The following is a 22989-nucleotide window of genomic DNA, read 5'->3' on the forward strand; positions in this document are numbered from 1 at the left end:
TAACTCTGTGTGCAAGTGACTGTCAACTTGTATTCATTATGCTCCACCCATCTTTTTGGGTCTGCAGAAAATGTTTCAAAAGATTCTGCATAGATTAAACAAAATTTTGTAAGCATCCTTTAATTATTAGAGGGAATTGTGTCAGCGTGATAATTTATACTTACATAGAGGAGAGTGTGCACCAGATACTAACCAGTGTATGTGTGCTTGCTTTGCTTCAGAAGATGGGCTAGCTGTAAAGTTTTCTCCACAATATGAAGTGTGCAGGTAATATGATCTATAGCACCTTCAGATCTTGTTTATTTCAGCAAATGGTATCTGTTTGTTTACAACTGTTGCATCGAATGCACACTGTTCTTAATAGATTCTTTTAAATACTCTGTGGTGTATTTCTCATGAGAGTTTCACTGTTTGGAAACAGTGTGGTATAGAATGAACTTTCTCCATTGAGTAAAGACTGTTTACAGTACGCAGTTCTCTACCGAGAGTAACTTCATTATTTAATATAGGTTCAGTGTGTGTCAGGGGTTTGATAAACATAAAAGCTGTCCGTTGTAGGGCATTTGTTTTGGAATTGGCATTCTCTATTTTGGCTTTTCCTGAACAGTTGTATACAGATTGAACACCATACTCAAGAAGGGTTTCCCATATATGTGTGGTTGATTGTTAATGTGAACTAGGGTATGTGTAAAGCCATACAGCAATATGAGGGAAAAATAAGCTTGGATGATGTCATCTGTGATGTCATCAGTGATGTCATCAAGGATGTCATAGAACACATTACGAGGGATGTCATATGTGAGGTCATAAACAGTGTTTGGTGGGGGTGCAAGTTATAGTTAGCGCTGCTAACTATAACTGGTGAATTTCTGTGCTTTTTTAGTTCAAAACGTTAATGTTGACACAACCAAATTCACCCAGCTATAACGTTACTCTAACTTTTGTTTTTTTCCAGCAACTATCTAAGTTTTTTTTTTTTAAAGAGATCCTTTTGCCATACCTAATTATAACTTAAAAAAAAAAAAATCAATAAAATTCTAGGTTTTGTTTAATGTAAAAACATAATGAATTACCATACGTAAATGTATCCCCCCCTGCCATGCAAAGCCAAAGGTCGTGCACTGTGTGTGTGGGGGGGGGTTCACTGCAGAGCCTGGCCTCTAGCCAACAACCTCCATATAGCCAACCCCACACTACGCATGTCCTTTGCCTGCTGCGCTGCTAACTATAACTGGTGAATTTCTGAGTTTTTTTAGTTGAAAACTTTAATGTTGACACTGACAAAGTCACCTAACTATAACATTACTTTAACCTTTGATTTTGTCAGTAATATATATATATATATATATATATATATATATATATATATATATATTTATATATATATATTCAATACTTTCTCCCTGCACAATAGAAAGAAGGACATCATGCCAGAAAAATAAAGTGTTTAATCCTCGAGCAAAAGTTCAGGAACGTGTTTCAGCAAACAAATGCCTTTCTCAACCACTGAGGCGCCATATTGCCTCTCTCTTTTAAATTATCATGTGTACCATTCTCCAACATTCACCTCTGTGTTTTCGATTTGCTCTAAGGTTAACTCTGTTATCTAATCTCTGATTGGTTTAACTACACCACGTGTTCGAAGACTTTATAGAAATAGTGAACATACTATATTTCCTTTACTTTTCATATAGATCATCATAATTCATCTCTAGTATTCACAGCTATTTACTTAATCATCTATAAAAAACACTTTTATAATAGAGAAGTTGTTAATTATTACACAACACCATATGTGTATCTTAGACCAACATAATTCTTATTTACGGTTTACATTTCCACCAACCTTTGCCCACTTTCTAAACTTTCTGAATAACGACTTTATATTATCCAGTCACCGTTTGGTTTGGACAAAACATTCAAGTTTATATTGATCGTAGTGTTTAAATGGAAGTTTTTCCAATTTCATACTAGATGAAAAGCTTCAATTCTTCGCACTTCTCCAATCTGCTTGTCTTCTATCTGTGGAGAGCATACACAGTGATTACCCTTTACAACATTCAAAAACAATTTTGCATTAAGATTGATTCAAGTAAAAAAATTTTTTTTTGAAAACATGAAGCCTGTTCATAATAGGACTTCAGTAACTAAGCATACTTTGTATCATGATCCGTAGTTTTATCTTGGCATCATCATATATGTACATGCATTTCTTCTCCTGTATTCATCCCTTCAGGTTCCTTACTATCAAGTAGAATAATGTTTTTAGATTCCATTATCCTAAGATCTCTTTCTCTGTTGCCTCCTCTTATATCTTTTTTAATTCCATTGATCACAAAATATTTTATTTCTTCTAGTTTCCCTCCATGTATCTCATTCATATGCCTTGCTTCTGGATACGGGGAATCTCTATTCTTGATCGCTCTCAAGTGTTGTAGAATCCGTTTGTGCACTTGCAGGGTTGTACTCCCAATGTATAATTTCATACAGGTGCATCTCAGGACATACACTACATGATCAGTCTTAGAATTGTATGTTCCCTGGATCCTATGTAAGTTCTTGCTATCTATTATCACTTCTTTCACATTCTCTCAATTTTTAAAAGCCTTACATTTTTTACAAGTTAGAAATCCCTCTCCTTTTATTAACCATGACTCACTCTGAATCTTTCTCACATCACTTCTAACCACCTTATCTCTAGTAGATACTCCTCTTCTATACGTGATCATGGGTCTTCATGGTAATTGATTCCCTTTTATGGGATCACTCTTCAACAGTTGCCAATGTTTGTTAAGTATGGCCCTTCTCTTAGCATGTGCTACATTATATGTAGTAATGAACCTTTGGTTGTTAGATATTTTGACTTTCTTGGAGGATTTTTGAAAGATCAGATCTTCTCTCATCAATGTCTCTACTCTCCTACAAGCATTATGTAGAGATGCTTCTCTGTAGCCTTTAGTCCTCAATCTTGCCACCATCTTGTCTTTCTCTGTGGAGAAATTCTCATTAGTGCTACAAATACATTTTGCTCTTAAAAGTTCACCAAAGGGGATACTATCCACTAGGGGAGTAGGATGAAAGCTGGAGGCATGCAGGATGCTATTCCCTGCTGTGGGTTTCCTATACATCTCTGTTTCCAGTTTTTGTCCCACTACTCTTACCTTTACATCTAAAAACTCCATATCATGGTCACTCCTTTTACTAGTGAATTTTAAATGTAAGTTATTTTGGTTCAAAAACTCATCTACACTTTTACTGTCACCTTTCCATATAGCAAAAACATTATCTATATATATCAGCCATAAAACTATATATGGTTGCCATACATCTAAGTGTGGACAGCTGACGACCTGCTCCTCCCACCAGCCCATATGCAAATTCGCATAGCTGGGGGCGAAGCAGGTCCCCATCGCTGTTACTTGTCTCGGTTCATAAATATGATTGTAAAAAAAAAAATGTTGTGCTGTAGACATCATCTCATTTTAGTCAATAGCATTTTACTATGTTTAAAAAACTTGATTGGTCTGGCTCTTAAGAAATATTCTATTGCCCTTAATCCATCTTCATGTCTTATACTTGCATATAATGATGTTACATCTAATGTTAGCCGCAGTGGCGAAACGGCAAACAGTACCACCGGCGATGTGGTGCCGCACGGCATCGCCGAAGCCGTAACAGTGAAGAATATATATATGTTCGGTTTACTTTAACTCTGTTATAGCATTTTCAAAATATGGAAAATGTGCAAATTTTGTGCGACAATTATTTCTCATAATTACTGTTTATTTTATAATACAAAGACTCACAACCAATAAACTAACAATGTTACACCTGGAATGAGTTACATAGGTCATTTAGAAGGGTAGACAATGAGACAAATAGTTATGCCACATTTTCCTGCAAGGCACCATTATTTCTAATATGGATGTCGTTTTTGATATCCTATTAACACTGCTCCCGCTCATTCCCCTCTCCAAATCAGTGTGCTATTTCAAAACCATCTCTCACCTTGTCTCTGTGAATTACCAAGTGATTGACGTAAATGGAATGGTGATGTACAACATTATTAGAAAGCCTGTTTTGTGAATGAAGATTCCACCATATACCCAAAGTGTTATTTTAAAGGACGTCTGCTGGAAGTATTGGTGTGGACTTGCAGATTTCATGAGCCATTGTGAAAGAGATGTTTCATTTTGTGCAGATCATCTCCGGAGGGTGATTGCTGAGGTAGAGGTTAGAAGATTTCTCTTACCTTATGGACTGGGCTAGTGTTAATGCTTTTAAAAAGATGTGGATGTTTCTTATTTGCCAATGTCACCCTAACCATGATCATACTACTTGACTTTGCATAATCTATTTTTAGAAAGTGTGATTTGTGTATAAACGTTCTAGAGCTTTAGCTGTTTAAGTTTAGTCTGGGTTTGGTCTTTGACTTAGGCTTGTGTGGTCTGTTAGATTTTGCAGCTACCAATGGCACTGCTGTTGCTAGAGACTTATTTTCTATGTCCATTTGACTTAGACTCTTTATGGGATGTGTCCTTACTCTTTGACACGTAGGATTATTATTTAGATTTGGTTAACTAGGGATTTATGTGTTGTATGATTTTACATTTATTTTGGTTCTGTATTTTGAGCCGTTATGGCATAACAGTAATATTTTCTCTGTACTACATTTAACCTTTCCTGTATTAAAAATCCATGTTTTGCTCTATTCTTAGCCTAAAAGTAAATTCTTTATGCGTCCAATATTTATTTCTGCTTAACTCTGCTAAATTGTGTTATTCTGATGAGGAGTGCAGTCTGCAACTGCTATATCAACTAGAAATGCTAGAGCTCAATCACTTAGGTAAAAATTCAGAGTGATCAAATATTGTGGTTCTAATGATTATTGGGGTTCAGCTCCTGCAACTCCATATATATAAAAAATAGCATACATGGGATTTGTTTTTTATTCAAGAATTGTAGACTGTGATTACAATTAATTAATTTTTTTGTGTTCACAGGTGACCAGACTATATTTGTGATAATGTATTATAATATGAGAGAAATATATAATGTCACATTTTTAGTTCATAGTTTATTTCAAAACATGCACAGGATTAGGAGTTTCTCATTTTTAAGTTGAAATTGTGACGTTACAAAATGGCCGCTCCATTTGCACTTCTCTTGAGCTATGCAATGAACATCAAAGAAGGACTATATGGTTTAAAAAGTTGAGTGTAAAATGTCTGCCAATGTCCTGTTGAAGGCTTCGGCCGAAACGCGTAGACATTTGGTTGGGACAGCGTGTGTGTCTTTTGAATGGTGAGCACATTGTCGACCGTTTTTTTGTGCTTTTTGTACCAATTTTTGCTGGTGTGATTTACCTGCAATCTAATCTTTTTTCAATAAACAGCAGCCGATGAATCTATCGAGAATAAGTGGTTTTTTGAGTATTTTACCAGCTGGTATTGAATGATGTGCAGCCCTTGGTGTGCGATTTAAATACACAATTTTTCTGGATATTTTTGTTCCGCGTTATGTCTGGTTCGCGGTAGGGCTAGCACGCCGCTTGGAGTGCGCGTGATACAACGTTACCAGACTTGCTTTCAAAGGAGGATTCTTCACGCTGCACAGCGTCGCTTGGATACATTGTAGCTCCCCCGTAGAGATTGCTGTTGCCATCGTAGCAAATCTTTCCCCCTTGGAGGTAAGGAGGATTGGTGCCGGGGGTAGCCGAGATTCATTCATTGGATGTATTACGACGCTCGACTCGGATAGACTAGTATAGTCGTACATCCGAATCATTCATTTGAACTTTGCCATATTGCACAGTTTTTTTCTGTGTAACCAGCGCTGCGAAATATGAACCACTAACGTACATCGGCGTGCTTTGTGTTTCTTTGAATTTTTCACACACGCTGTCCGTATAGTAACGGTCCGGCATTTGAGTTTGGTTGAACTATCTATTTTTGTTTTGGATTCTAATTTTTGAATGAAGCGTTTGATTTTTTCATTCTTCCTCGTTTTTCTATCTGGAACTCTGTATTGGGACTGATTCTGAATAAACGACAGTTTTTGTCACATATTTTCACACTGGGAACCTGGTATAATTTTTTGGACTCATTTTTCAGTTTTTGAATTGTTTAATGCATCATGGCGAATCGGAAAGCCCTGTGGGAACAAGCTGCCACTACTCTATTTGATAATGTTTCTGGAACTTCAATGCCTTCGGACTTATCTACACGCACAGCAACCACCATTATTTCTGAATTAGAAAAGGCAAGAATTTTAGAATTAAAAAAATGGTGGGAAATGACCTCATTGACCAAATATATACAAAATGGTCGTGTGCCACGAGGTCTCAGAATTCTAATATTGCCTACCCTGGGTGATATAGATCCTGATCTTCTAGAACAATGGAGAGCGCATACATCTGAATGCTCAGTTAAATTGATGGACACTTTGATTATTCAATCAAAACGTCGTATGGAAGAACAAACCCATAAAATTGAACTTCTTACTAAAGAACTAGAAAAAATGGGTACCTCCTCAGAAATACAACAATTGTTAATGAAGATGGAAGAACGTATAACTAAAAAAGAGGATGAAATCAAGCTCCGTAAGGCCTCTAAATTCAATAGAGACAAGAAAGATTATGAAATAGGTAGAATTTATACATTTGCTCGTAAATATAATACACTTAGAGCACAAGACAAAGTTATGATGATGGACAGTCCTAATATAACAACTAATACAGCAGAAGACAGCTCGGATTTGAGCTCATCAGCTGACGAAGCTTCTGCCAATAAACTGGATTTTCACGGGGAAATGAGACTACTACGATCAATCACGCCACAATCAAACAGAAGTCGAGGACGAAGTCGAGGAGGTTCAAGACGCGGAGGGGGAAGGGGCAGAAATCACAAATATCAAGACTAGAGAGGACCTTTCGATCTGACAATTCCAATATCATTGTAAATATCTCTAAAGTACAGCTCACCTCTAATCAGAAGCGAATTCTAAATTTAGGATTACGTTTTTGTCCTGATAATCATTGGGATTATGTTGACACCAGAATAGAATTGTATAAATATACACGTAAGTTGCGGCTGTTGAAATATTTTTCCAAGACTACAAAGGCCACTACATCTTGTTCCAACATTAATGTAGACACTTTATCTGGTTTTCATATCAATGAAGCGCCTGATTTAGTAGAAATTGGCAGGTTGGGTTGTTTGGATGATGTTAGCAATGATACAGGTGATGAGAATAACACTTTGATTGATATGGGATTTGTTACTAATAAGACCATTGCCAGCAGGCTTAAGCCCTCCAGCAGATTTAGGCCCTCATTCTGACCTTGGCGGGCGGCGGAGGCCGCCCGCCAAAGTCCCGCCGTCAGGTTACCGTTCCGCGGTCGAAAGACCGCGGCGGTAATTCTGACTTTCCCGCTGGGCTGACGGGCGGTCGCCTTCAGACCGCCAGCCAGCCCAGCGGGAAAGAGGCTTCCACGATGAAGCCGGCTCGGAATCGAGCCGGCGGAGTGGAAGCTGTGCGACGGGTGCAGTTGCACCCGTCGCGTATTTCACTGTCTGCGCAGCAGACAGTGAAATACATGTAGGGGCCCTCTTACGGGGGCCCCTGCAATGCCCATGCCAGTGGCATGGGCACTGCAGGGGCCCCCAGGGGCCCCGCGACCCCCCCTACCGCCATCGGGATCTCGGCGGTCCGACCGCCGGGATCTGGATGGCGGTAGGGGGGGTCGGAATCCCCGCGGCGGTGCAGCAAGCTGCGCCGCCGCGGAGGATTCAATGGGGCCGCGGTACACTGGCGGGACCCCGCCAGTGGTGCCGGTCCGACCGCGGCTTTACCGCCGCGGTCGGAATCCCCATTGGAGCACCGCCGGCCTGTCGGCGGTGCTCCCGCGGTCCTCCGCCCTGGCGGTCAAAGACCGCCAGGGTCAGAATGACCACCTTAATCCCCAATTACCGACTGGTAATATGATTGATTTGTTCTATGAATTGGTAGTTGATGACGTTGATCGGTTTCGGAATGATTGGAAAAGGGTTAAAATGAAAAAAGCCCAAAGAGTGAATTTCTCAGCCTCAGATTGGAAAGATCTAAATGAGCTTAAATCCAATAACACAATTATCATCAAACCCTCCGATAAAGGAGGGAATATTGTTATTATGGATATTAATAGCTATATGAAGGAGGCTAATCATCAACTTTCCAATAAACAACATTATCAAAAACTAACTACTAATCCCACTAATGAATATCAAACTATCTACTGGGAGATGCTTGATAGCTGGCACACTAAAGGGCTAATTGACCAAAATGAATATCTTTATCTCAAAGTTTTGTTTCCTAGAATCCCTTGTATTTACTTTCTACCAAAGATTCATAAAAATACAAAACATCCTCCTGGTCGACCTATAGTGAGTATGAACTCATCCCTATTAGAAAATACCTCCCGTTTCTTGGACCTTTTCTTATGTCCTTTTGTCACCGAATTACCGTCTTATCTTCGAGACACCAATGATTTTCTTGCTAAGATTCACAATGTTCCATGGCAACCCAACTATCTATTGGTAACCATGGATGTGACTGCATTATACACTTCCATCAAGCATGAATTTGGTATTCAAGCATGTTGTCACTTCTTGGGCACTCGTAAAATTGAATTTCTTCAACACACTAACATGCTAATCAGCATGTTAAGATTTTGCCTCACCCACAACGCCTTTCTATTTGACAATCAACATTACTTGCAGAAACAAGGGACTGCAATGGGAGCTTCATTTGCTCCCACGTACGCCAACCTTTACATGGGCTGGTGGGAAAAGGAGATAGCTTGGTCTGACTCTAATGGTAAATACATGGAACAAGTGATACTATGGGTCAGATATATTGATGATCTCTTTCTTATCTGGGATGGTGACGAGATTTCTCTCAAACAATATGTTGATATCTTGAACAACAATGAGCTGAACATTCACTTAGACTGGAAATATAGTGCACAAACTATAGAATTTCTTGATGTCCAGATCTCTATTGAAAAAGATGTCTTACAGACAACCATTTTTCGTAAACCAACAGCCTGTAATTCAATCTTGCATGGCAATAGTGGTCATCCAAAAGCTTTGAAATGGAGTATTCCATATAGTCAATTTCTACGGGCTCGTAGAATCTGTTCTAATGATGATTGCTTCAAGACTGAAATCATGACGATGACACAGAGATTTTTAGAGAGAGGATATCCTTTGAAGATCCTTAAAGATGCACACTTGAGGGTCTTGAATATGTCTCGAGAAAAATTGCTTTTCAAGCCTGATAATATTCAGAATCAAGATCACAATAAGGTATCATCACCTAGACTGTTCTTAGAGTTTAGTTCTCAACATTCGCATTTAAATAATATCATACAGAAAAATTGGCATGTTTTGAGACATGATACTGCCATCAAGGACAGTATAGGTCCACATCCATGTATCACATATCGCAAAACTCAATCTTTGGGTAACCATCTTACAAGAAGCCTATTTCAGAGTCCCAAAACTAATATGTCATGGTTGGCTAAAAAAAGCTTGGGCTTTTGGAAATGTGGACATTGTAAATCATGTTTGTATGCACAAAATACTCAGACATACACCACGTTCGAAGGAAAAATTTGTGACATAACTGAACGTATCACATGCGAAACTGAATACGTTGTATATGTCATTGAATGTGGGTGTCGCAAAAAATATGTGGGTAGTACCATTCATAAACTGAAAGTCAGGTTCCTGCAACATCTCAGAGCCATTAAGAATCATGATCCATCTTATCCTTTAGCTAAACACTTTTGGGATGTACATGAAGGTAACTGTAGTTCATTAACATTTTATGGTGTTAAAAACATTGCGGCCCATCCCCGAGGAGGCAATAGAATTGCACATTTGAGACAAATGGAGTCCAAAACTATTTTACTTTTAGGTACAGAACACCCTTGGGGTCACAACTTGGACGCAGAGCTTCATGTACATCTGTAAACTTTTAGGTTTTCCCATACAGAGATATACACACACATTTTTTTACATTTTCTTACACATAGATTTTGTCCAATAGAAAACATGAAATGAAATTGATGACTTTTTTAGAATATTGTGTTTTGTTAGGATCCTTACTGATTGATTTTATCATTATTGTTATTATTATTATTATTAGCATGTTGCCGGATTGAAACTTAGTGTATTTTGGTAATAATTTTTTATTAATAATTTATTCACTTTTAGGGTGTCATACTCATCTATTTTATTTCTATACTGTTGCATAGGTCCTTGGGGAAGATAGCGGCGCACATATACATTCTCCTGTTGCTGAATTTGTGGGGTTTATTTACAATTTCCTAATCGATAACAATTTGACCTATGATATGGATCTATTAATTAATCTCTTCAGATTCCTTTTAGAATATACTAATTTATAGGACTATGACTAATTTAATGAATTATGATGATGAATATCCATTTATTTATATATTCCACGTTGAAATCGCTTTTACCTGTATTTTATTTTGCATTCTCAGAATTGACTGAATTTACTCTATTTACTTGTCATCATTTGTCATCTATTTATAGCCTATATATGAAGTGGATGTATTGCAATCAATTGGCAGTACATATATTTATATATTTATATATTTATTTATATTATTAATTACATTTATATATCAGGCTTTTAAAATTAAAATTATAATTGAAATCAAAATCAAAATTAAAATTATTAGGTATAAGTGGGCAATATGTGGACATTAAGAGCAAAAGGAAAAAGGAAAAAGGAAAATTGAGAAAGAGAAGAGAAAAAAATAGCATACATGGGATTTGTTTTTTATTCAAGAATTGTAGACTGTGATTACAATTAATTAATTTTTTAGTGTTCACAGGTGACCAGACTATATTTGTGATAATGTATTATAATATGAGAGAAATATATAATGTCACATTTTTAGTTCATAGTTTATTTCAAAACATGCACAGGATTAGGAGTTTCTCATTTTTAAGTTGAAATTGTGACGTTACAAAATGGCCGCTCCATTTGCACTTCTCTTGAGCTATGCAATGAACATCAAAGAAGGACTATATGGTTTAAATAGTTGAGTGTAAAATGTCTGCCAATGTCCTGTTGAAGGCTTCGGCCGAAACGCGTAGACATTTGGTTGGGACAGCGTGTGTGTCTTTTGAATGGTGAGCACATTGTCGACCGTTTTTTTGTGCTTTTTGTACCAATTTTTGCTGGTGTGATTTACCTGCAATCTAATCTTTTTTCAATAAACAGCAGCCGATGAATCTATCGAGAATAAGTGGTTTTTTGAGTATTTTACCAGCTGGTATTGAATGATGTGCAGCCCTTGGTGTGCGATTTAAATACACCATTTTTCTGGATATATATATATATATATATATATATATATATATATCCAACGACAAATGCTCAAAAGCAGGCAAAGGCGGCCTGTGAGAGGTGGCGCGTAACCGTATGAGCAACCCGGAAAATATCCAAAACAGCAAAGAAAAAGAAAAACGTGCACTCAGGACTTCAAAAAAGAAGAAAAAGCAGTCTCTTTATTCACAACGCGTTTCGGCTGTACACAGCCTTGATCACGTGTATGTAAGCACCAATCCAATAGCAATTAAATACATGTCATTCCGTTACATAGAAATAGGACTAAATATCAAGGGAAGTCTGAACATAAATACAAATAAGAATTCATGCTATAAACTCACATTAATTTAACAGACCATAAATACAGAATAATCATCAATAAATAATGAAAGATAAATACATAATAATTCAACAATATTATTAATACATTCTTTTGTATAATATCTCATAACATCTCTTATTTAAAACAATTCCATGAAGGTATTTCCAAAGTCTGTCCAGTGAGTTAATGTTAAATAGCAAGACCCTCAAAATACCAACTGTTAAAGGCGGGCGGGAAGAGAAGAGAAAGAATCAAATAGAACAATCATAATAGTACTTAAAGATGTCACTTCTAGATTTTTGCGAATAAAGGTAAAATACCGTCCTCATAAATCAAAGAATAATAAGTACACAATAACAAATAATAAATCGACACCATCCCCCATACACAGTTCAATAAGTTAAATATTAAATATTGATACCACTATCATTCAATATCAAGTATTAAAATGTTCGAAAACTTCCACATGAATCCTAAAAAACCTAAAACCAATTGTAACTGCAGAAGACTTAAATCAATCAGCACAGGGCAAAGCCACAAGACTTTATAACTACTCTAAAAATAATATAAAGATACATTTCTCATCTGCATTCATCACCAAAAACCCCAGTGAAACTCAAACAAATTACAAAAAAAAAAGAGAAAAATAAACAAGAAAAGAGAACAAAATAACAAATAAATGATCATACATCTATAGGACCTATATACAAGTATCTACATCTCACAATACTCTTCTACAAATCAGCAAATCCTCTTTCAATCATCATAAAGGTGAGTGATCAATTCTTCACCAGAATTCAAACCTTTCGGCAACTTTGTTTCCAAATACAGTATGTACCTCGATTCCTTTTTACGTAATACTTGCTCTCTATTGCCACCCCTATGACAAAGTGGTACATGTTAAATAGCAAAATATGATAACAGAGAACAGTCTGACTTATGTTGTTGTTCAAAATGTCTAGCTACCGGATAGTGACTGTCTCTAGATGTGATAGCTCGCATATGCTCCAAAACATGTTTCTTAACACTATGGCCCTCATTCTAACCGCGGCGGGCGGCGGTAGCTGCCCGCCATGCGGTAACCGCCATATGGCCGCTCCGCGGTCAAAAGACCGCTGGGGCCATTTCAACTTTCCCGCCGGGCCGGCGGGCGCTAGCCAAGTTAGCGCCCGCCGGCCCAGCGGGAAAGGGGCCTGCAACATTGAAGCCGGCTCCGAATGGAGCCGGCAGTGTTGCAGGTGTGCGACGGGTGCAGTAGCACCCGTCGCGATTTTCACTGTCTGCTAGGCAGACAGTGAAAAGCAGGCTGGGGCCCTGTTAGGGGGTCCCTGCACTGCCCTTGCCATTGGCATGGGCAGTGCAGGGGCCCCCAGGGGCCCCAGGACACCCGTTCCCGCCATCCTGTTCCTGGAAGTAAAAACCGCCAGAAACAGGGTGGCGGGAAGGGGGTCAGAGCAGCGCCGCCATGGCGGATTTGGGCAACCGGGGGAAATCCGGCGGAAAATCCGGCGGGAAACCGCCGGACCCGGTTTTCTGACCGCAGCTTTACCGCCGCGGTCAGAATGGCCCAGGAAGCACCGCCAGCCTGTTGGCGGTGCTTCCGTCATCCGCGACCCTGGCGGTTTTTACCGCCAAGGTCGGAATGACCCCCTATGTTTTGTACTGCCCACATACCACCTCTGGCATGGGCACTCCAAAATATAGATAGCAAATGAAGTACTACAGGTCAGAAATTGGAAAATCTACAGTGCATTTCCGGGTTTGCAAGAATGATACTCTTTTCGCATAGTGCTGTTACGGCAGGCCTTGCAATGTCCACAAGGAAAAAATCCTTGTAGGTTATGTTCCTTTTTCTGGGAAATTGTAGTGATATAATTCGATCTTAAAATATCACGGAAACTACGTCCTCTTCTATATGTAATCTTCGGTCTATTCTGAATTGAATTACCAATAATGGGATCACTCTTCAAAATATTCCAATTCTTGGAGATAATTTTATTACTATCAGGAGTATCTTCACTGTAAGTTAGAATTAACCTAATACTGTCTGTGTCGTCTTCCTTTCTTTTGGATGTGTTATTGTAGGAAGTTGGCTCTGTATGCACTATTTCAAAGTAAGGAATAGTATGCACAGAGTTCAAGGGTGTCCCCTTAGAGGTAAGATAGTGGCAAAAAGAGATAATACTAATGCTCTATTTTGTGGTAGTGTGGTCGAGCAGTAGGCTTATCAAAGGAGTAGTGTTAAGCATTTGTTGTACATACACACAGGCAATAAATGAGGAACACACACTCAGAGACAATTCCAGGCCAATAGGTTTTTGTATAGAAAAATATATTTTCTTAGTTTATTTTAAGAACCACAGGTTAAAATTTTACATGTAATATCTCAAATGAAAGGTATTGCAGGTAAGTACTTTAGGAACTTTGAATAATCACAATAGCATATATACTTTTCAAATAAAACACATATAGCTATTTTAAAACTAGACAGTGCAATTTTCACAGTTCCTAGGATAGGTAAGTAATTGTTAGTTCTTGCAGGTAAGTAAACCACCTACGGGGTTCAAGTTTGGGTCCAAGGTAGCCCACCGTTGGGGGTTCAGAGCAACCCCAAAGTTACCACACCAGCAGCTCAGGGCCGGTCAGGTGCAGAGTTCAAAGTGGTGCCCAAAACGCATAGGCTTCAATGGAGAAGGTGGTGCCCCGGTTCCAGTCTGCCAGCAGGTAAGTACCCGTGTCTTCGGAGGGCAGACCAGGGGGGTTTTGTAGGGCACCGGGGGGGACACAAGTCAGCACAGAAAGTACACCCTCAGCAGCACGGGGGCGGCCGGGTGCAGTGTGCAAACACACGTCGGGTTTCCAATGGAAATCAATGGGAGACCAAGGGGTCTCTTCAGCGATGCAGGCAGGCAAGGGGGGGGGCTCCTCGGGGTAGCCACCACCTGGGCAAGGGAGAGGGCCTCTTGGGGGTCACTCCTGCACTGGAGTTCCGATCTTTCAGGTCCTGGGGGCTGCGGGTGCAGGGTCTTTTCCAGGCGTCGGGATCTGGGAGTCAGGCAGTCGCGGTCAGGGGGAGCCTCGGGATTCCCTCTGCAGGCGTCGCTGTGGGGGCTCAGGGGGGGCAACTCTGGCTACTTACGGTCTCATAGTCGCCGGGGAGTCCTCCCTGAAGTGTTTGTTCTCCACAAGTCGAGCCGGGGGCGTCGGGTGCAGAGTTGCAAGTCTCACGCTTCTGGCGGGAAACACAGTTGTCTTTAAGTTGCTTCTTTGGAAACAAAGTTGCAGTCTTGGGTGAACAGGGCCGCTGTTCTCTGGAGTTTCTTGGTCCTTTTAGAACAGGGCAGTGCTCTGAGGATTTAGAGGTCGCTGGTCCTGGGGAAAGCGTCGCTGGAGCAGTTTCTTCAGAAGGGGGGGGAGACAGGCCGGTAGAGCTGGCGCCAAAGCAGTTGGTGTCTCCGTCTTCTCTGCAGGGTTTTTCAGCTCAGCAGTCCTCTTCTTCTTAGGTTGCAGGAATCTGAGTTCCTAGGTTCAGGGGAGCCCCTAAATACAGAATTTAGGGGTGTGTTTAGGTCTGGGGGGTTAGTAGCCAATGGCTACTAGCCCTGAGGGTTGCTGCACCCTCTTTGTGCCTCCTCCCAAGGGGAGGAGGTCACATTCCTATCCCTATTGGAGGATTCTCCATCTGCAAGATGGAGGATTCCTAAAAGTCAGAGTCACTTCAGCTCAGGTTGCCTTAGGGGCTGTCCTGACTGGCCAGTGACTCCTCCTTGTTTTTCTCATTATCTCCTCCGGCCTTCTCGCCAAAAGTGGGGCCGTGGCCGGAGGGGGTGGGCAACTCCACTAGCTGGAATGCCCTGTGGTGCTGTAACAAAGGGGGTGAGCCTTTGAGGCTCACCGCCAGGTGTTACAGCTCCTGCAAGGGGGAGGTGATAAGCATCTCCACCCAGTGCAGGCTTTGTTTCTAGCCACAGAGTGACAAAGGCACTCTCCCCATGTGGCCAGCAACATGTCTCGAGTGTGGCAGGCTGCTAAAACCAGTCAGCCTACACAGGTAGTTGGTTAAGGTTTCAGGGGGCACCTCTAAGGTGTCCTCTGGGGTGTATGTTACAATAAAATGTACACTGGCATCAGTGTGCATTTATTGTGCTGAGAAGTTTGATACCAAACTTCCCAGTTTTCAGTGTAGCCATTATGGTGCTGTGGAGTTCGTGTTTGACAGACTCCCAGACCATATACTCTTATGGCTACCCTGCACTTACAATGTCTAAAGTTTGGCTTAGACACTGTAGGGGCACAGTGCTCATGCACTGGTGCCCTCACCTATGGTATAGTGCACCCTGCCTTAGGGCTGTAAGGCCTGCTAGAGGGGTGACTTATCTATACTGCATAGGCAGTGTGAGGTTGGCATGGCACCCCGAGGGGAGTGCCATGTCGCCTTACTCGTCTTGTCCTCACCAGCCCACACAAGCTGGCAAGCAGTGTGTCTGTGCTGAGTGAGGGGTCCCCAGGGTGGCATAAGATATGCTGCAGCCCTTAGAGACCTTCCCTGGCATCAGGGCCCTTGGTACCAGGGACTTACCTGGATGCCAGGGTGTGCCAATTGTGAAAACAAAAGTACAGGTTAGGGAAAGAACACTGGTGCTGGGGCCTGGTTAGCAGGCCTCAGCACATTTTCAAATCAAAACATAGCATCAGCAAAGGCAAAAAGTCAGGGGGTAACCATGCCAAGGAGGCATTTCCTTACAGTTATCAAATAGAGTCTGTATTCTTTTCACATCCTTCACTTTTTCAATTGCTTTATTAATAACCCAATTGGGGTATCCTCGCTGTCTGAACCTCAACGTCATCTCCTTTTGCTCTCTCTCAAAATCTCCCTCAGTACTGCAAATTCTTTTATCTCTCAACAGCTCTCCGTAGGGGATACTCCACTTCAAACTCTCCAGGTGCCCCCTAGAAGCATGTAACAAACTGTTAGCAGCCGTGCTTTTCTGGAAGAGTTGTGTATTAATTTTCATATCTTTGATAACAACCACAGTATCCAGAAACTCTATCGAGAAGGGAACAAGATTACAGTAGTGACCTGAGTACCCTGTTATATAAATTAGAAAAATCGTGCAAATCAGAAATTTCTAAATGGTGGGAAGCAACATCATTGCAGAATTACATTGTTCAAAAAATGGTTCCAAGAGGCATAAGAATTTTCGTTACACCGACATATGATTCGTCAAATCCTGAAATGTTAAAGGAATGGGCTGAGAATTTATATAGTATTTGCAGTACTGAGGGAGATTTTGAGAGAGAGCAAAAGGAGATGACGTTGAGGTTCAGACAGCGAGGATACCCCAATTGGGTTATTAATAAAGCAACTGAAAAAGTGAAGGATGTGAAAAGAATACAGACTCTATTTGATAACACATCCAAAAGAAAGGAAGATGACACGGACAGTATTAGGTTAATTCTACCTTACAGTGAAGATACTCCTGATATTAATACAATTATCTCCAAGAATTGGAATATTTTGAAGAGTGATCCCATTATTGGTAATTCAATTCAGAATTGACCGAAGATCACATATAGAAGAGGACGTCGTTTCCGTGATATTTTAAGATCGAACAATATTACTACAATTCCCCAGAAGAAGGAACATAACCTACAAGGATTTTTTCCTTGTGGACATTGCAAGGCCTTCCGTAACAGCACTATGCGAAAAGAGTATCATTCTTGCAAACCAGGAAATGCACGGCAGATTTTCCAATTTCTGACCTGTAGTACTTAATTTGCTATCTATATTTTGGAGTGCCCACGCCAGAGGTGGTATGTGGGCAGTACAAAACATAGTGTTAAGACGTGTTTTGGAGCATATGCGAGCTATCACATCTAGAGACAGTCACTATCCGGTAGCTAGACATTTTGAACAACAACATAAGTCAGACTGTTCTCTATTATCAGATTTTGCTATTGAACATGTACCACTTTGTCATAGGGGTGGCAATAGAGAGCAAGTATTACGTAAAAAGGAATTGAGGTACATACTGTATTTGGAAACAAAGATGCCAAAAGGTTTGAATTCTGGTGAAGAATTGATCTCTCACCTTTCTGATGATTGAAAGAGAATTTGCAGATTTGTAGAAGAGTATTGTGAGATGTAGATACATGTAAATAGGTCCTAGAGATGTATGATCATTTTTTTTTTTTTTTTTTCTTGTTTATTTTTCTCTTTTTTTTAGTAATTTGTTTGAGTTTCACTGGGGGTTTTTGGTGATGAATGCAGATGAGAAATGTATCTTTATATTATTTTTAGAGTAGTTATAAAGTCTTGTGGCTTTGCCCTGTTCTGATTGATTTAAGTCTTCTGCAGTTACAATTGGTTTTAGTTTTTTTGAGGATTCATGTGGAAGTTTTCAAACATTTTAATACTTGATGTAGAATGATAGTGGTATCAATGTTTAATATTTAACTTATTGAAATGTGTATGGGGGATGGTGTTAATTTATTATTTGTTATTGTGTACTTATTATTCTTTGATTTATGAGGACGGTATTTTACCTATATTCACAAAAATCTAGATGTGACATCCATTTTAAGTACTATTATGATTGTTCTATTTGATTCTTTCTCTTCTCTCCCGCCCCTCTTTAACAGTTGGTATTTTGAGGGTCTTGCTATTTAACATTAACTCACTGGACAGACTTTGGAAATAACTCAATGGAATTGTTGTAAATAAGAGATGTTATGAGATATTATACAAAAGAATTGTATTAATAATACTATTGAATTATTATGTATTTATCTTTCATTATTTATTGATGATTATTCTGTATTTATGGTCTGTTAAATTAATGTGAGTTTATAGCATGAATTCTTATTTGTATTTATGTTCGGACTTCCCTTGATATTTAGTCCTATTTCTATGCAACTGAATGACATGTATTTAATTGCTATTGGATTGGTGCTTACATTCACGTGATCAAGGCTGTGTACAGCCGAAACGCGTTGTGAATAAAGAGACTGCTTTTTCTTCTTTTTTGATGTCCTGAGTGCGCGTTTTTCTTTTTCTTACTGATATGTAGGTATGTGAATATGGAGTTAAGTATAGTAAATCTATACCTACTTGTATGCACTTACCTCTTTGATATTTTGTCCTCCACATTTTGGCTATGACTTTCTGGTAAGTTGATATTCCTTACTTGATATTCCTGACTACACCCGTAACTCAGAATGTATAAGATGGTAACATAAAAGCCTTGAGGCTACCATGATTTGGAGTATGCTGGCTATTTTAGCGATACCTGTGGTGACCAAAGTCCTTCACATTGGTCATTAACACCTTCACATAACGATGGGGCTTTCTGTTTTCTATTATATATTTCAATATTACATGTTACTTTCTAGTTGCTGAACTTTATGAATTCCAAAGAAATTGTTGAGAAATGTTACATCTAAAAGGAGCATTCCTAATGTGACACTTGTTGTTATTAAGGCAAGGATGCTTTGTGTGAGCTCCGAACTATTTTTCAGTACTGTTTACCAATGGCAGTAACAGTGACTAGTAAATTTATGGGCATGTTTTAAGCGCTAATCCCCATCAAATTTAGTTCTACAGAGCATAGGTGGAGTGTGGTGGGGGTCGGCGGTACTGAGGACTCAATAAGGTGTTTTCGGGCTTTGGGGTCGTAGGCGGACGGTTTTACCTTCTGGGGTTCTGATACAGTGTTGGATTAATGTGGTTCTCCCTGGTTTCCCAGAGAACAATAGGCAATGTTGTTGTAACAGGGTGTATAGTTGGTCTTTCTCGGATTCCGTGAGGGACTCATTTATACATGGTCTTTCCCATTGTTCGTCGGTCTCGTGGGGATATAGGTCCATCTCTAGACCAGGGGTTGGGGTGATTAAGAAGCCGGAAGCAGAAACATTATTGTTGTCATCCGGTGATTCCCATTTTTTAAGTAAATTGACATGGTATATCTGTGTCCTCTTTGGGTGTTGATTTAATTCAATAAGATATGTGACAGGGGAGACGGCTTTTATTACCCGGTAGGGTCCTTGCCATTTAGCTAACAATTTATTATCGGAAGTAGGTCGCATTATCAGAACCTGATCATTAGGATCAAAGGACTGTAACTTAGACCCCTGATCGTAATAAGCCTTTTGTTTAGTCTGTGCTTTTTCATGGTGTTTCCGTACATCCTCCCAGACCGTGTGTAGGTGGCTTTTTAATTTGGTAACATACTCTAACAGCGGTTTTTCCTCCTCCCCCTCTTCTTCCCACCCTTCTGCCGCCATATCAAGCAAATTACGGGGCTGCCTCCCGAAGACTAACTCGAAAGTACTGTGACCCGTGGAGGATTGTTCATGAGTCCGGATGGCATAGAGAACCAGAGGGAGTTTCTGATCCCAGTCCCTTCCGGAGTCTTCCACTGTTTTCCTTAGCAAAGTCTTAATGGTGCGGTTATAGCGTTCTACTAGCCCATCAGTTTGAGGGTGGTATATGGAGGTTTTTATCTGGGTGATCCCTAGTATGTTGCAAATTTGTTTCATGAGGGAGGACATGAATGGGGTACCTTGGTCTGTTAGGATCTCCTGGGGAAATCCGACTCTGGAGAAGAAGTTTATCATGGCTTGTGCCACTACCTTAGTAGTCATTCTGGATAAAGGGATTGCCTCAGGGTATCTGGTAGCGTAGTCTACCAGGACTAGTATGTAGGTGTGGCCCTTAGAGGAGGGTAATAAGGGTCCTACCAGATCCATACCCAAGCGACTGAAGGGGATCTCGATAATGGGTAAAGGTTGTAAAGGTGCCTTCCTCAGGGTTCCGGGTTCTATTAGTTGGCACCTTGGGTATTGTGTGCAATATTTTCTGATGTGAGCATACACCCCTGGCCAATAGAATCTTCTTAACAAGTATTCCTCAGTCTTTTCTCGACCGTAATGTCCACCCCCCGGCTGGTTATGGGCTAAAAAGAGGACTTGCTGTTGATACGGTTCTGGTACCACTAGTTGTTTCTTTTCTCCCTGGGTGGATGAAGTGATTCTATATAAGAGGTTCTTATCGACTAGAAAATAAGGACCCACCTCTTCAGCGGGCTCCGTTTTGGCGTTTTTCCAAGCGTGAGATAGAGTAGGGTCCTCGCGTTGGCTAGCTCTAAAAGAGAGGGTGATATTGTTGTTGCTGGCTATTACTTTCTCAGGCAACGGTTCAGTCCTTGAAGTCTGGTACTTGTGCTTCTCCTGCCTTTTCTCCCTTCTTGACAGTTTTGCTCGAACTGGGGAGCTCTCAATGTGACTATTGGAAAAGGGCGCTTCTGACCACCAATCAGAAGACAGCCCCTGATTTTTGTTTTTTTCCAAAAGAGCAGTGAAGTGGATGTAATCTGTACCAATGACACAGTCTTCAACTTCCGGGTCGGGGAGTTCCTGGCTCTTCCACTGTTCGTCGAAGAGGATATTTGAAAGCACCCACGGGAGGTTTGACACTATTTCGGGGACCTAAAGCCTTGACGTCAATAGATCTGTGATACGCACAGGCTAGATCTACGGCCAGTTCCGTGTCTATCTTGGGGTGTTGTCTTATCCAGTTCCTAGTACTGGCTGGGAGGGAACCCAGATATTGTTCAAGGATAACTGCTTTAATGATATCCTCTCTGTTGGTTCCTAAGGGTCCCAGCCATTTGAGACCCAAGTCTTTTACCCGGAAATAGAATATGCGGGGGTCCTCACTCTGTCCCCATTTTACTTTCCGGAACTTCATCCTATAGTATTCAGTATCGTACTGAGGACTCGGAGACGTAAGTAGGGTGCAAAAAAGGGTTTTATTGTATAGAGTAAGGTGATGTAATAACTAGCACTAAGTGATGATGACCCGTTCGGTTAATTTCTTCTTCTTCTCTTGTCTCTGTCCTGTCTTCCCTAGGTCTTCTGATGGTGGCAGTTCTCAGGACCTCCCAGGTGAAACCGGAAGCACAAAAGACAGCAGGAAACGACGGTAAGTGGTTTTAGGTAATTTTGGGGACAGTTTTATGTGCATTCATGCAGGGGAGGGATTGTGTAAGAAAGGGGTAGGTGTGGGTAGAGACAGCCCGGTAGTGAGGTTGTGTCAGGGCAGGGAAAAACTAGTGACAACCAATTCCTCGTTAGTGCTGGCCCACGTAAAGGTTTCTTCCTTTAGGTCTTTTCCCCTCCGTGTCTCCCCTTCACACTTGCTCTCCTTCCTCCCTCCCCTCCGTTCCTCCTCCTCCTCCTCCTTCCCCTTGCGTTCTATATATATTATGATGTTTTCCCTGTCCTTGGAACAAGGACCGTACCTTAGTAAGCCACGACGCTCCAGGGTCGTGGCGGCAAGTGCTCGTCTCGGGGGTTCGACTTCTCCCTTCTTCACGTCTCTCCAGGACTTGCGGGCGGTCTTCCTCCTCTGATCGCGGCGTCTCCTTCGCATCTTCTCTCCTCGGCGTTCTCCAGGAGAACTCCTCTGCCTCTTTCCCCGAGTCCGTCTTCCCTTGTAGTGCGGGGCTCCGGAAATCAGCCTTGCGCGTGTCAGTCGGCGTTCCCATGTTTCCATGGGAACGCGTGAGTCCTTCCGGTGCGGCGCGTGAGAGACGCCAGGCCGCGGCCGTGGTAGGCGTGGTCGTGGAGACCCGTCTACATGGAGATATCTGCTTAAGTTTTGTAACTCTACAAATTGAAAAGATTAGAGACACTGGTATCCCATGAGAAAAATAATACACTCCTGACAAACATTTCTACTGGGTACACAAAAATGGAGACCACACCCTAGGCTTTGCCCTCTTCCTCTTGCGCTGCAAAATGTTATGGAGCCAAACACCAGCTGCAGTGGGGTTAGATTTGACATGCAATGTGCTTTTTGATATTTGGGCAAAATATTGGAAACACAAATATTGTGGGACAGAATATTGTGTCAAAACCTGTGAAGGTCATTTTCTATGGGTTATTAAAGTTTTACTTTATATAGCTCCACATATATGTACCATGACTACACACAAATATATATATGTATATGTATATATATTAGAAAGTTTCCCGGTATAACCCAGCTTCTTCCACCTCTCGGGGTCAGTGCAGGTCGCGGCCACCGGCAGCCATTATTGTAAAACTGAAAGTATGCCATTCCTCCTAGGCATAAAAAAGACCACACTCCAAAATTCATCGATGGAAGTTAAATTTAATGGCGACGCGTTCTGATCCAACGACAGCCGTGAAGATCGATTGATCGAAACACGTCACCATTAAATTTAATTTGTATC

General features: G+C 40.8%; 1 long non-coding RNA gene across 1 annotated transcript in view; it reads right to left on the reverse strand.

The window, feature by feature from the left end:
* Window positions 1–1431: 1431 nt before the first annotated feature.
* LOC138283408 (uncharacterized) overlaps window positions 1432–22989 on the reverse strand; it is a 145497-nt gene continuing 123939 nt past the window's right edge. The window contains exon 3 of the long non-coding RNA XR_011201239.1: window positions 1432–2022. This is a non-coding gene — a long non-coding RNA (uncharacterized lncRNA). The remainder of the gene's footprint in view (window positions 2023–22989) is intronic.

The sequence above is a fragment of the Pleurodeles waltl genome, chromosome 3_1 (assembly GCF_031143425.1).
Source record: "Pleurodeles waltl isolate 20211129_DDA chromosome 3_1, aPleWal1.hap1.20221129, whole genome shotgun sequence".
In the NCBI taxonomy this organism is placed as follows: Eukaryota; Metazoa; Chordata; class Amphibia; order Caudata; family Salamandridae; genus Pleurodeles; species Pleurodeles waltl.